Source organism: Poecilia formosa, unplaced genomic scaffold (assembly GCF_000485575.1).
Source record: "Poecilia formosa unplaced genomic scaffold, Poecilia_formosa-5.1.2 Scaffold217, whole genome shotgun sequence".
NCBI classification, from domain to species: Eukaryota; Metazoa; Chordata; class Actinopteri; order Cyprinodontiformes; family Poeciliidae; genus Poecilia; species Poecilia formosa.
The window spans coordinates 661,968-673,823 of NW_006800156.1; the positions used below are offsets into that span (position 1 = coordinate 661,968).

The 11,856-nt window shown below is 37.2% G+C and overlaps 1 non-coding gene across 1 annotated transcript; it reads right to left on the bottom strand.

The window, feature by feature from the left end:
- Positions 1-10,270: 10,270 nt before the first annotated feature.
- Positions 10,271-10,343, bottom strand: trnav-aac (transfer RNA valine (anticodon AAC)). The gene has a single exon. It is a non-coding gene; the product is annotated as a tRNA-Val (tRNA).
- Positions 10,344-11,856: the final 1,513 nt, after the last annotated feature.

Here is an 11,856-nt window from a genome sequence, read left to right on the forward strand (position 1 = left end):
CATGATGTCACAGCACCGAACAAAACTCAAATAAAGTCAAAGTAAAAAGTTCCTTTAAGTTAAAATGTGTAAAACATTTAAGTTAATTCAACACAAGTAAGCAAGTTGTCATCACTAAACTGAATGAATTAAGTGAGATTAATGTAAAAACAGTCCATAGCATGAACTTCAGCCCAAATACATTTTTACAGTGTCTGGGAATGAGCCAACCCAGAATGAACCCAGAAAACACCTAAACATGCAAGCATTTGGTAAAATCACCATGAAATGTAAATTAAAGTTACCTTTCATAATTTGAATGGTTGTGAAACTTTCAAATCCAAACTGAAAGAAATAAAATGAGTAAAAACAAAAACCTGATCAGATGTTTGGTTCTGGTGTTGATTCTTCAGCTCCTTTTGAATAAATGAGCTTCTTCTGTGCTGTTCAGTATAAACCTGTTATGGTGCTGATTTGTGTATCTGTCTCTCTTGATCAATAAGCTTTATTTTGAATATTTCAGCAATCAGCCATGATTAATGCTGCTCTGTGCCATAACTCAATCTGTTGACCTCTTCAGCTGGAAGTTACCTGGAAATTAGTTTGACTTCTTTAAAGTTTACTAAGATATTTGTACCAGAAACTAAACCAGATATGCGCTGCGGTAACCACCTATTGCAGCCTATACTGTAATTTACAGTTTCTCTTTGTTAAATTATTTACATTTTTATACAATTTGAGCTTTTTGACGAACTCACAACTAAGGACTCACAAACAAGAACAACTCACATGATCTTAACACAATGAAGATTTAACAAAAGTGCTCATATTGTAATGTTTTTCAAAATCAACCTTAATAGCAGTTTGTTTGCCTGGAATATTGCACTTTGAAGTATTGATTGTCTGAAAGCCTTTAAACATGAATTTGTCAGTATGGGGATTGAACGCTTGACCCTGGCATTACCAGCACCACACTCTGACCAGATGAGCTATCCTACCTCATGTAATGTTGGGTTTCATGGATGTAAGAACAACTTACATGATCTTAACACAAGGAAGATGTAACAAAAGTGCTCATATTCTAAGGCTTTTCAAAATCAAGATGCACAATATTTGATTGTCCAGTAATTTTGAAGTGTTGAAAAACTTTAAACATGAATTTGCTAGGATGGGGATTGAACCCATGACCACAGTGTTACCAGTAGCACACGCTAACTAGCTGAGCTAAACAGCCTTATACAATGTTGAGTTTCCATGGACGTAAGAACAACTTACATGATCTTAACTGAAGATTTAACAAAAGTGCTCATGTTGTAATAATTTTCAAAATGAATAATAGTTTATTTTCTGCAATATTGCATTTTGAAGTGTTGATTGTCTGAAAGACTTTAAACATGAATTTGCCAGTATGGGGTTGAACCCATGACCTCAGTGTTACCAGCACCACACTCTGAACAGCTGAGATAAACAGCTAAACGCAATGATGAGTTTCCATGGATTTAAGAACAACTTATATAATCTTAACACAACGAAGATGTAACAAAAGTGCTCATATTGTAATGTTTTTCAAAATTAACATGAATAACAATTTGTTTTCCTGGAATATTGCAATTTGAAGTGTTGAATGTCTGAAAGACTTTGAACTTGCCAGTATGGGGATTGAACCCATGACCTCAGTGTTACCAGTAGCACACTCTAACTAGCTTAGCTAAACAGCCATACATAATGATGAGTTTCCATGGATTTAAGAACAACTTATATGATCTTAACAGTGAAGATTTAACAAAAGTGCTCATATTGTAATGATTTTCAAAATGAATAATAATTTATTTTCCCACAATATTGTATTTTGAAATGTTGATTTTGTTGTCCAACCTTTTGTATTTTGAAGTGTGATCTTATTTTCCAACCTTTTGTATTTTGAAGTGTTGATTTTATTTTCCAACCTTTTGTATTTTGAAGTGTTAATTGTGTGAAAGACTTTAAACTTGATTTTGACCGTATGGGGATTGAACCCATGACCTCAGTGTTACCAGTAGCACACTCTAACTAGCTGAGCTAAACAGCCATAAGTAATGATGAGTTTCCATGGATTTAAGAACAACTTATATGATCTTAACTGAAGATTTAACAAAAGTGCTCATATTGTAATGATTTCCAAAATGAATAATAATTTATTTTCCCACAATATTGTATTTTGAAGTGTTAATTGTGTGAAAGACTTTAAACTTGATTTTGACCATATGGGGATTGAACCCATGACCCTGGCATTACCAGCACCTCACTCTGACCAGATGAGCTATCCTACCTTATGTAATGTTGAGTTTCCATGGATGTAAGAACAACTCACATGATCTTAACACTGATTTAACAAAAGTGCTCATATTCTAAGGTTTTTCAAAATATGATTTTCCAACCTTTCTGTATTTGGAAGTGTTGATTTTCTTGAAAGGCTTTAAACCTGAATTTGCCAGTATGGGGATTGAACCCATGATCTCAGTGTTAATTGCACCACACTCTAACTAGCTGAGCTAAACAGCCATACACAATGTTGAGTTTCCATGGATTTAAGAACAACTTATAAGATCGTCCAGCGGTACAATATCGCTACAAAATGTACAAAACTTTTAAAGGAACTTCACAGCAAACAGCAGATGATATCATCTCCTAATATCCTGCCACACTATGCAGAACAGGAGCATTATGGATGAATAGGATGAAACTCAACAGAACTATTACATGAAATGGTGAAAGCCGAATCATACCCTTAATCTGTATCTTTTAATTCCTTACACAGTCACTAAATTCTGGTTCCTATGCCAGAACCGGATGTGGAAATACCCGATCTAAAATTTAACAGTTTGAAAAAATTTACCAACTTATAAAAATGTTATTGTGGAAGCGTGACAGGATGGATATTTATGTAAAATTTCTACAAGTCATATCAAATGCACCTCTATCAGCTTTTCAGCTTTTAGTTCATCCACTGAAATCTCTTTACAGGAAAATAAAACCATGCTCATGTTATAATGAGACAACTTTCTTATTCACGTCATAAAACAATGCTAAATCTATGGAAACATCAAGAATAAAGAATTTATTTCACTGATTTTTCTAATATTTTGCTCGTAAACAACATAGATGTTTTAGGTTTCATTGAATCTGAGTTATAAAGCAAGTTTTGTCAGATTTTCTGGTCTGACAGTCTCATATTTTAGTGAAAATTTCCTGAATGCTAACGACATTCATGCTGCTTCACTGATTTGTGTCCACAGACTTTAAGTTTCCCCACTCTCTGCAGAAAAAGCAGCGGTAACACCAAAGCACTGGGCAGGAGAAACCACGCTGAAGCCCAACTTATGAGACAAAAAATATGTCCGTTGGGAACAGATAAGTATTTCACTATGGGTGGAATCAGACTACCTATGAACCTGACAGAGAGGCTCCCTGTTATGATGACCATCGTTTGGAAAGCCTTCTGCTTGGACTGGTCAGCATGAATGCTTTTCCTGCCTCCTTCACTCGGCCCGGGGCGAAACAGAGCACAGAGAACAGAGATGCTGCTGAAGCAGAACACTACACATGTGAAGGACAGAAACACCAAAGAAGTGCTTTCAAAAGGAACCTGGAGCCAAAACGTCACACACAAAACGACCAGAGAGATCAGCCAAACAAAGCCAATGGTGACGTTTCTCATCCTGACGCCTGTTGAGCCTCTCAGTTGCAGGTAGATGACAGGATGCACTACAGCCAGGTAGCGCTCCATACAGGTGAGCAGGTGGAACAGAGTCTGACCTGAAAAGAAAATGCTAAACATGCCCCTTCCTGCTTCCTGTAGGTCTGATTCCTCAGTGATCAGACCAAACAATAAAACAAAAGTCCCCAGAATGTTGAGCAGGTCAATCAGCACCACGTTGTAGGTGAAGATGTCGATGTGGCTTGATGAAGAGAACTGGGAGTTGAGGCGCTGCTCCCTCCGTCGCTGATAGCCCACCAAAAGGACGAAGACAAAAAGAGGTGTTAAAAAGACATAGACGACCAAGAGGCTGGACAGGATGGAGCTGGTCACCAGAGAAGAGCAGCCATCAGAACCAGAGAGGAGTGAGGAGTTGGAAGAAGAGTTACTGGACATCTCAGTTGACATCAGTGACTGAGGATGAAGAGGAACGATGATGAACTGCTGAAAAAACAAACAAAAAGTGTTGGATGAGTTTTCTATCTAAAGGCAGCCGTTCAACCAATTGTATCCATTTTAGTCTTTGTTATCAAACTGGTCAAGCTTTGATTTACTGAACGATAGACTTAGACAGCCAAGCATGATGTGGGTTTATTTATTCAAATTTCATTTTACAGTCTTGAGATGTGTCAAAAACACAAACCTTATAAGCTCTGTTTGGTCCCAACGCTCCTTCCTCTGCTCCTCTTCACCAACTGACTGTTTCCTGCTGGAGTCCAGTCTTATATAGTGTTTGGGTTAGTGTGTCACAATGATTGAAAAGGGATTTTTGAATATTCCATAACAAACCCTTGATGAACATCTGCAGTGGGTTATAATTCAATTACAATACCAGTCACAGCAACCAAATGGATTTTGCAAATTCTGTCATATTTATAATCTAGAATCAAAGCAGACATGATGCTCTGTGGGCAGTAAGATTTGTCAAACAACAACACATTATGATAAAGAAAAATCCGACAACAAAGGATGTTCCATTTATGTCTCTGCTTATTTGAGATCAGGCAGCAGGAGTTTTGGCTTCAGGAAGGAATCCAACACATATATTTCTCTACGTTTACTTTTTAACTTATTATGATATACGACATATAGTGATTACCTGTTAGAGCCTTTGTCAGTTTTGCTCGTACAAATGAGTCAAAGTCTTCTGGAGAGAAATGTTGAGGCCACAAATGTAGGTCCTTTAGAAGTTGTGTCCCACTCAATGCACTCTTCTTTCTTTCATGTGGGAAATTATCCAGATTCATCTGACTTTTTTTTTTAATCACAGTGTGCCAGTATCTTAAATTACACCAGTCAAACGCGATATGATAAACAACTACTCAGGTAACGTTAGCCTTCTCTCTGTAGGCTCCTTCACAGAATGGACTAAAGCGTGTGAATAAATGGCTGCCTCCATGGGTGAAAAATATAACAAAAGATATAGATTTTTGAAGTAATTATGAGTTTTGACATATTTTTTTTGTTAATGGGAAAATGACAACATATTTAGGCTAACATGTTCAACTAATCCTGGATCACTTTAAGATGTTGGTCGTTTTTCACAGATAATTGTTTCCTTTGGTCCCCAAAGTGGGTCCTGGAGGGCCGGTATCCTGCATTTTCAGTTCTCTCCCTGGTGATAGTAACAACCTTTTCAGCATGTCAATGTTCTTCTTAGGCCTCTAATGAGCTATCATTTGATCCAGGTGCGTTAAACCAGGGAGAGAATAAAACATGCAGGATGCCGGGCCTCCAGGACCCACTTTGGGGACCCCTGCTCTAAATTAATGACAAAAGAAGATTTAAACATTTGCTTGTATCTAGAGTAAAGAACAATGATGTCAGCATGACATCATTTAAAAACAAACCCTCTGACTTCATGCTGTTTCATTTGGTTTGTGTCCACAGGCTGTTAGTTTGCCGACCCTCTGCAGAAAGAGCAGCGGTAAAACCAGATATGTGGGCAAAAGGAACAACACTGACAAACATCCTATGACACAGAACGTGTACCCGTACGGGACGGAAGCTGTTTGTACTACAGAGATAACAAGATTGCTAATAAGCATCAGTAAAAGGGTTGCTGTGATTATAGCCATTGTGTGGAGAGCCCTCTGCTTTGATTGGTTACTGAGCCTATTGTCCCCGCCCCCTTCTCCAGGCCCCGGACGAATCAAAGCCCAGAGAACAGAGACACTGCAGAAACAGAAAGCCACGGTTGAGAAGGACAGGAACACAGAAGACAAAGTTAGAAATGATACTTTCAGCCACACAGATAGAGACATCACACCAATGGAGATCAGCCAAACACATCCGATGGTGATGTTTCTGATCCTGACTCCTGCTGAGCCTCTGAGGCGCAGGTAGGAGATGGGATGAACTACAGCCAGGTAGCGCTCGATGCAGGTGAGGAGGTGAAGCAGAGTGCGTCCAGTGGAGGAAACGGCTAACATGCTGTGTCCTACAGCCATCAGCTGATCAGCGTTCATGCCAAAATATGTGAAGTAGTTCCCTGAGACACCAAGCAGGTCCATGAACGCCACGTTGTAGGTCAGGATGTCGATGTGACTCAACATCGCAAAAGGAGAGCTGGAAGGTTGCTTCCTCCACCGCTGGAAACCAACAACCAGGACAAAAACCAAAGGAGGGATCATCAAGCTGAGGAGAGCTAAGATGGTGGGCATGAGGAAAGTTATGAGTGGGAAGTCACAGCTGTGAGAATCGAGGGAGGAGTTGGCGGCCATCTTCACCTGGACAAGCAGAGAGAGGAACGACTGGGGAGAGGATAAACAAGAGACAAAGGAGACCATTCAGAAATCAGTCCAATCAGCCATTACATCGATTATATGTTTGGTGTTTTACAGAAAAATTACCCAACAGGGGCTTCCTGAGGTGCTGTAAGTTTTAGTAACATATTTTTTAAAGTATCAGACAACAGCTGACTACTTCACCAAACTTTAGTTACTTCACCAAATGAACAAACAAGTTTTAACAAAAAATGCAACAAATTCACAAACTCACCCCAAGTTGTTTTTTGTTTCAGATTTTTGGTTGTTTTAATTGTATTTTCTAAAATACATTTTAGTAAAGGGACACTGAAAAGCATTTTTCCTATCAGGTGATATGAAACAAAAACCTAAGAACTTTTTTTTTTTAATTTAGGTTTTCAGATTTTGATTTGCTTAGGAACACGGACCTGATCAGCAGGTTTCGGCTCCCAGTGCTTCTTCTTCTGCTCCTCTTCGGTAAATGGCCGTCTGTCTCTGCTGGTGACCGATGAAAACCTCTGACCTGTTTGTGTTTCTGTGTCACAATGATGGAGAACTTTTTAAACATCATAAAACCAGCTCATGATTTAATGTCCCTCTGAGCCATAACTCAGTTTGATGGCCTCAGACTGCAGGTGGTTAATATCCTTCCTGTTTAGTCGATGCTGTCCTGCAGTCAAACTATTTACTAATTTATAATCTCCTAGGAGATATTTTTATTCATTTTGTCTTTGGTATTCCCTCACAATAGTAATGTATTTACAGGTCAGTTCATGAGATATCTTGAACACTTAAAGTCTTTCTGTTGTAATATAAAATTTGTAAGGTTTTTACTTACATTAATATCTCATTTGTGAGATATTTGAGGTTTTATATCTTTATCCTTTGGATACAAATGAAAAATAAACATTTGTGCAAAAAGCTGGAAGTAAAACTGATCACATGGGTTTTTCATCCCTGCTCTAAAACATGAACATGTCAGAAATGTTCTGTATAAAGAAAGAAAAAAGACATTTAAACTGGACTGTTTTGTGTTGTTCTTACAGGGTAATACCGCCACCTGCTGGCAGTGTTGGTTATGAACTCTTCTTAATCTGGAGCTTTCATGTGCATCTCCTGCTATTGGCTATTTGTCCACTAAATGTTATTACACAAACAAACATGAACACCCAGGTATTAATTACATTGATCTTCACCCCATTTTCTGCACCAAATAATTAATAAAGTACAAAGACATTTCCACTGAGGATCTTTAAAGGTGTACAAATGTTCAAGTCTAACTTGAAATTTGTATTCTGATCGTATTTACTGTGAGGAAACACAATATGAAAATAAAATCCTCTGTGTTCCCTAAAGGGCTCCGTAATATTTCCAATATTAAACTGAAATTAAACTTTTTGGGGGTCGTGTGATTTATTGTGATTAGATTAATAAGCGTTTATTGAAAAGACACAAAAAATGCAGCACAAAACTTTTACAAAAAATTCTGTACCTTTTTATCCCCTAAATGACCAACTACTCATCCATCCATCCATCCATCAATCCGTCCATCCATCCATCCATCCATCCATGAGATGCAGTTTACATCCTGTAGATTCAATTCATCAGGTGAAAACTAATTGGCCATCTTCATGTCACATTTTAAGGTGAATGTGTGCTTTAAAAGAAAGTGAAAGATCTGCATCAACTCTCAAAAACAATGTTCAGGTTTCATCTTTCTAATACCTGCATGCAGCTTTGCCTCGTCTCTCCAGGCTGTTTTACTCCCACTTTATACCTTAAGACATGACGGAAGCATGTGATATGTTGTTAGTCACATTTTTTTTCTATGGTGAAATGGGGATGAACCAAGTGTTTGAACTAAAGGGAGTTTAGTTCTGTCTGATGCTCCTAATACCAACCTCACTTCTACAAACATTGACACAAACATTTGTTGAGCCACAGTGACACCCAGTGGCCACACCGTGATACAGCGTGTACTTTATGGCTCATAAACCAAGAATGAAACCAAATAGAGGGTTGAGATTCAACAACAGGCTGAAAGCCTAATTCTCTAAATGTCCTCCACATTTCACCAACATAAACACAACTGTAAGTCAACAAAAGGACACAAAGTCTGAGCAAAATCCAATGTTTACATCACTATATCCCACATGAAGAAACTTTGAAAGTATAAATTAGCTTCAGACAGATAAATACTCATAAAACTTTATGAACTATTATAAATGTTGCTTTAGAGAAAGAGAATAAAACAGAAACAAATATCCACCACGCCTGGTGTCCTCTGGACGCTCAGTCCTTTTCTGCAGCTGACCCGACTCTCATTTGCCTGCTGCAATTTACCGTAAAGGACTTAATCAAGTCTGCATCTGTTTTGTTAAAGCAGACATGCAAACAACAGCCATTTCCTCACACCCCTCCGTAAAATGTTCTGTATAAAATGATGGAGGTCTGTGAGCATTTGGGTGTAATAGCAGAGCAGCAGTGGGAGCTCACACACCTAAAACAATCAGAAAAAACTGATCAGGTAGGTGTTGCTTCATGGTTTACAGTCAGAATTTAATTTCTATTTATTGTATTCCGGTTGTGACATGTACTGATGGTTTCTAAGATTTCTGAAAGTTTAATTTACCTCAACCAGACACTGCTGGCATTTAAACTTTCATTTTTGTTTAATTGCTTGGCAATAATAAATAAAGTGTAGGTCTCATATGACAAATAGCACAATAATGACGTACTGTTATATTTGAACAACTTCCTAATGAGACTCTAAGTAAACATACATTTTAAATGTATTTCTGATCTGTAGTAAATATAATATTTAAATGTAGTTGATACAACATTCTGGAGTTAGAAGTTAAATATTTTGTATAAATACTAAATTTAAACACTGAATTTATCTTTTAGAGCAGGGGTGTCAAACTCAGTTTCACCAAGGGCCACTTCAGCATATTGGCCCCCCTCAACGGGCCACATTGACGGTACAAATCAGGAGGGCATCCCTGCTAAAACACCCCAGACAAAAGGCTGACTTCCCTCATTCAGAGGCTTATAATGAGTCAATGGTCCAGGTGTGTTAGAGAAGGAATGCATGTAAAGCTGCAGATGGTAGCTCTGGAAAACTAGACTTGGGCACCATTAGCATAAATGTATAAAAATACAATGTTAAAAATAAATTAAACACCACTTCATATTGTTAAATAACTGATTTTATGTATTGAAGTTTTAAATATTACATTTGAGTTTCCATGAATGTAAAGTTACTGCTCAGTTTAAAAATGACAATATTTAAATCAGTGTTTAAAGGTAAGCAAACAAATGATAAAAACAAGTCACATGGGCAGACATTATAGACTTTACGCAAAGATTTAGTGTCAGAGGCAACTGAAACCAATTAATTAAAAAAAAAATCCTTTCTGAATATCATCTCATGGTTTCTGAACTAAATGCATCTTTCTGACCGGAGCTGACAGCGAGTTGAAGAGTTATGGACCGGACGCTTTGGAGCGTCTGGTTAGGAAGCGCATTACAAACCTTTTGTTGAAATGTAGTTTGTAGTCAATTCGTGCTCAAAACCTATTTTAAGTCAATCATTGGCCTATAAAATGCTGGGGGGCCACATGTGGCCCACGGGCCTTGAGTTTGACACATGTGCATTACGTCATAGAACTGCCAATTGGTAATTGAAGTAAAGTAGCTTCGATTTCAAAGAAGCCGACATTGAAGTCGATTGGCAAATGAACCATCACGAAAGAGGAAGGCTCTTGTTGTCTCACTGCAGCCCAAGAGATGCTTAACCTACAAAAAATGTTTCTGTCTGGTTTCGAACCAGAGACCTTCAGCATGTTAAGCAAATGTGATAACCACTACACTACAGGAACTGAACTTCTCTGCTTTGTTTCAGTTTGAGGTTCCAAAGTTGATGATGTGAGATGCAACGCATGAAAATTTCAACTGAGGTTTGCACTCAGATGCCTGGATTCAGAGTATAGACCATGACACCACAGAACCTTGAGTAAACACCTGTGATGAAGAGAACATGCAAAATCTGTTTCTGTCTGGTTTCGAACCAGCGACCTTGTGCATGTAAAGCAAACATGATAACCACTACACTACAGGAACTCATGCTCTTTGGAGTGTTCCTGGTAGATGATCCACATTTTGTTAGAGACTAACGTCAACAATGGGCATGAAACAATGTCAAATACTTACAGATCCTCTCAGAGAGCACAGTAACTTGGTGAACAAATTGTCAGACTTGTACTTGTGCCTAATTTCACATTACAGTCCATAAACTAAGCCTGGGATCAAAAAAATGTATTAAAGATGTCATTAGCAGAGACAAATGGTTCTACAGAGAATTGGTTAAATTGTTAAAAAATAAAATCAATAATTACAAATAAAAGATGGTTCAAAAATAAAATTGACATTACATAAAAAAATATCTCTGAAATACAATCACTTGAAAATTAAACATGGTTCAAAAATAATATCAACACTTCAAAATACAAAATCTCTGGAAAATAAAATATTATGTATGTTTTTTGAAAAACATTGGAATATAAGCACTTTTATCAAATCTCCATTGTGGTAAGATCATGTAAGTTCTTCTTAAATCCATGGAAACTCAACCATTTGTAAGGTAGGTGAGTTAGCTCAACAGGTTAGAGCACCCTGCCGGTAATGCTGAGGTCGTCGGTTCAAACCCCGCATGGGGCAATTCATGTGTAAGGTCTTTCAAACAATCAACACTTCAAAATAAATAAGGGTTCAAAGATAAAATCAACACTTCAAAATAAATAAGGTTTCAAAAATAACATCAACAATTTACAATTAAAAAAATGGTTCAAAAATAAAATCAACACTTTAAAATAAATAAGGTTTCAAAAATAACATCAACACTTCACAATTAAAAAAATGGTTCAAAAATGAAATCAACACTTTAAAATAAAAAATGGTTCAAAAATAAAATCAACACTACACAATAAAAAAAAAGGTTCAAAAATAAAATCAACATTTAAAATAAAAAATGGTTCAAAAATAAAATCAACATTTTACAATTAAAAAAATGGTTCAAAAATAAAATCAACAGTTCAAAATGTATAATGATAACTGTTTCTGTCTGTTCAGTCCATAAACTAAGCCTGGGATTAAAAAAATGTATTGAAGATGTCATTAGCAGAGACAGACGCTCGGCTAAAAAATAAAATCAATACTTACAAATAAAAAATGGTTAGGAAGTGCATTACAAACCTTTGGTTGAAATGGCGCGTTAAATTCAAGTCTCCATTACAGACCAGAGAAAACTAAAGAGAATGCATCGTTGTGTTCATCCATTTGAGGAGCCGGTAGTTTATCTGGAGGAAATAAATGACGATGCAAAAGTTAATTAGA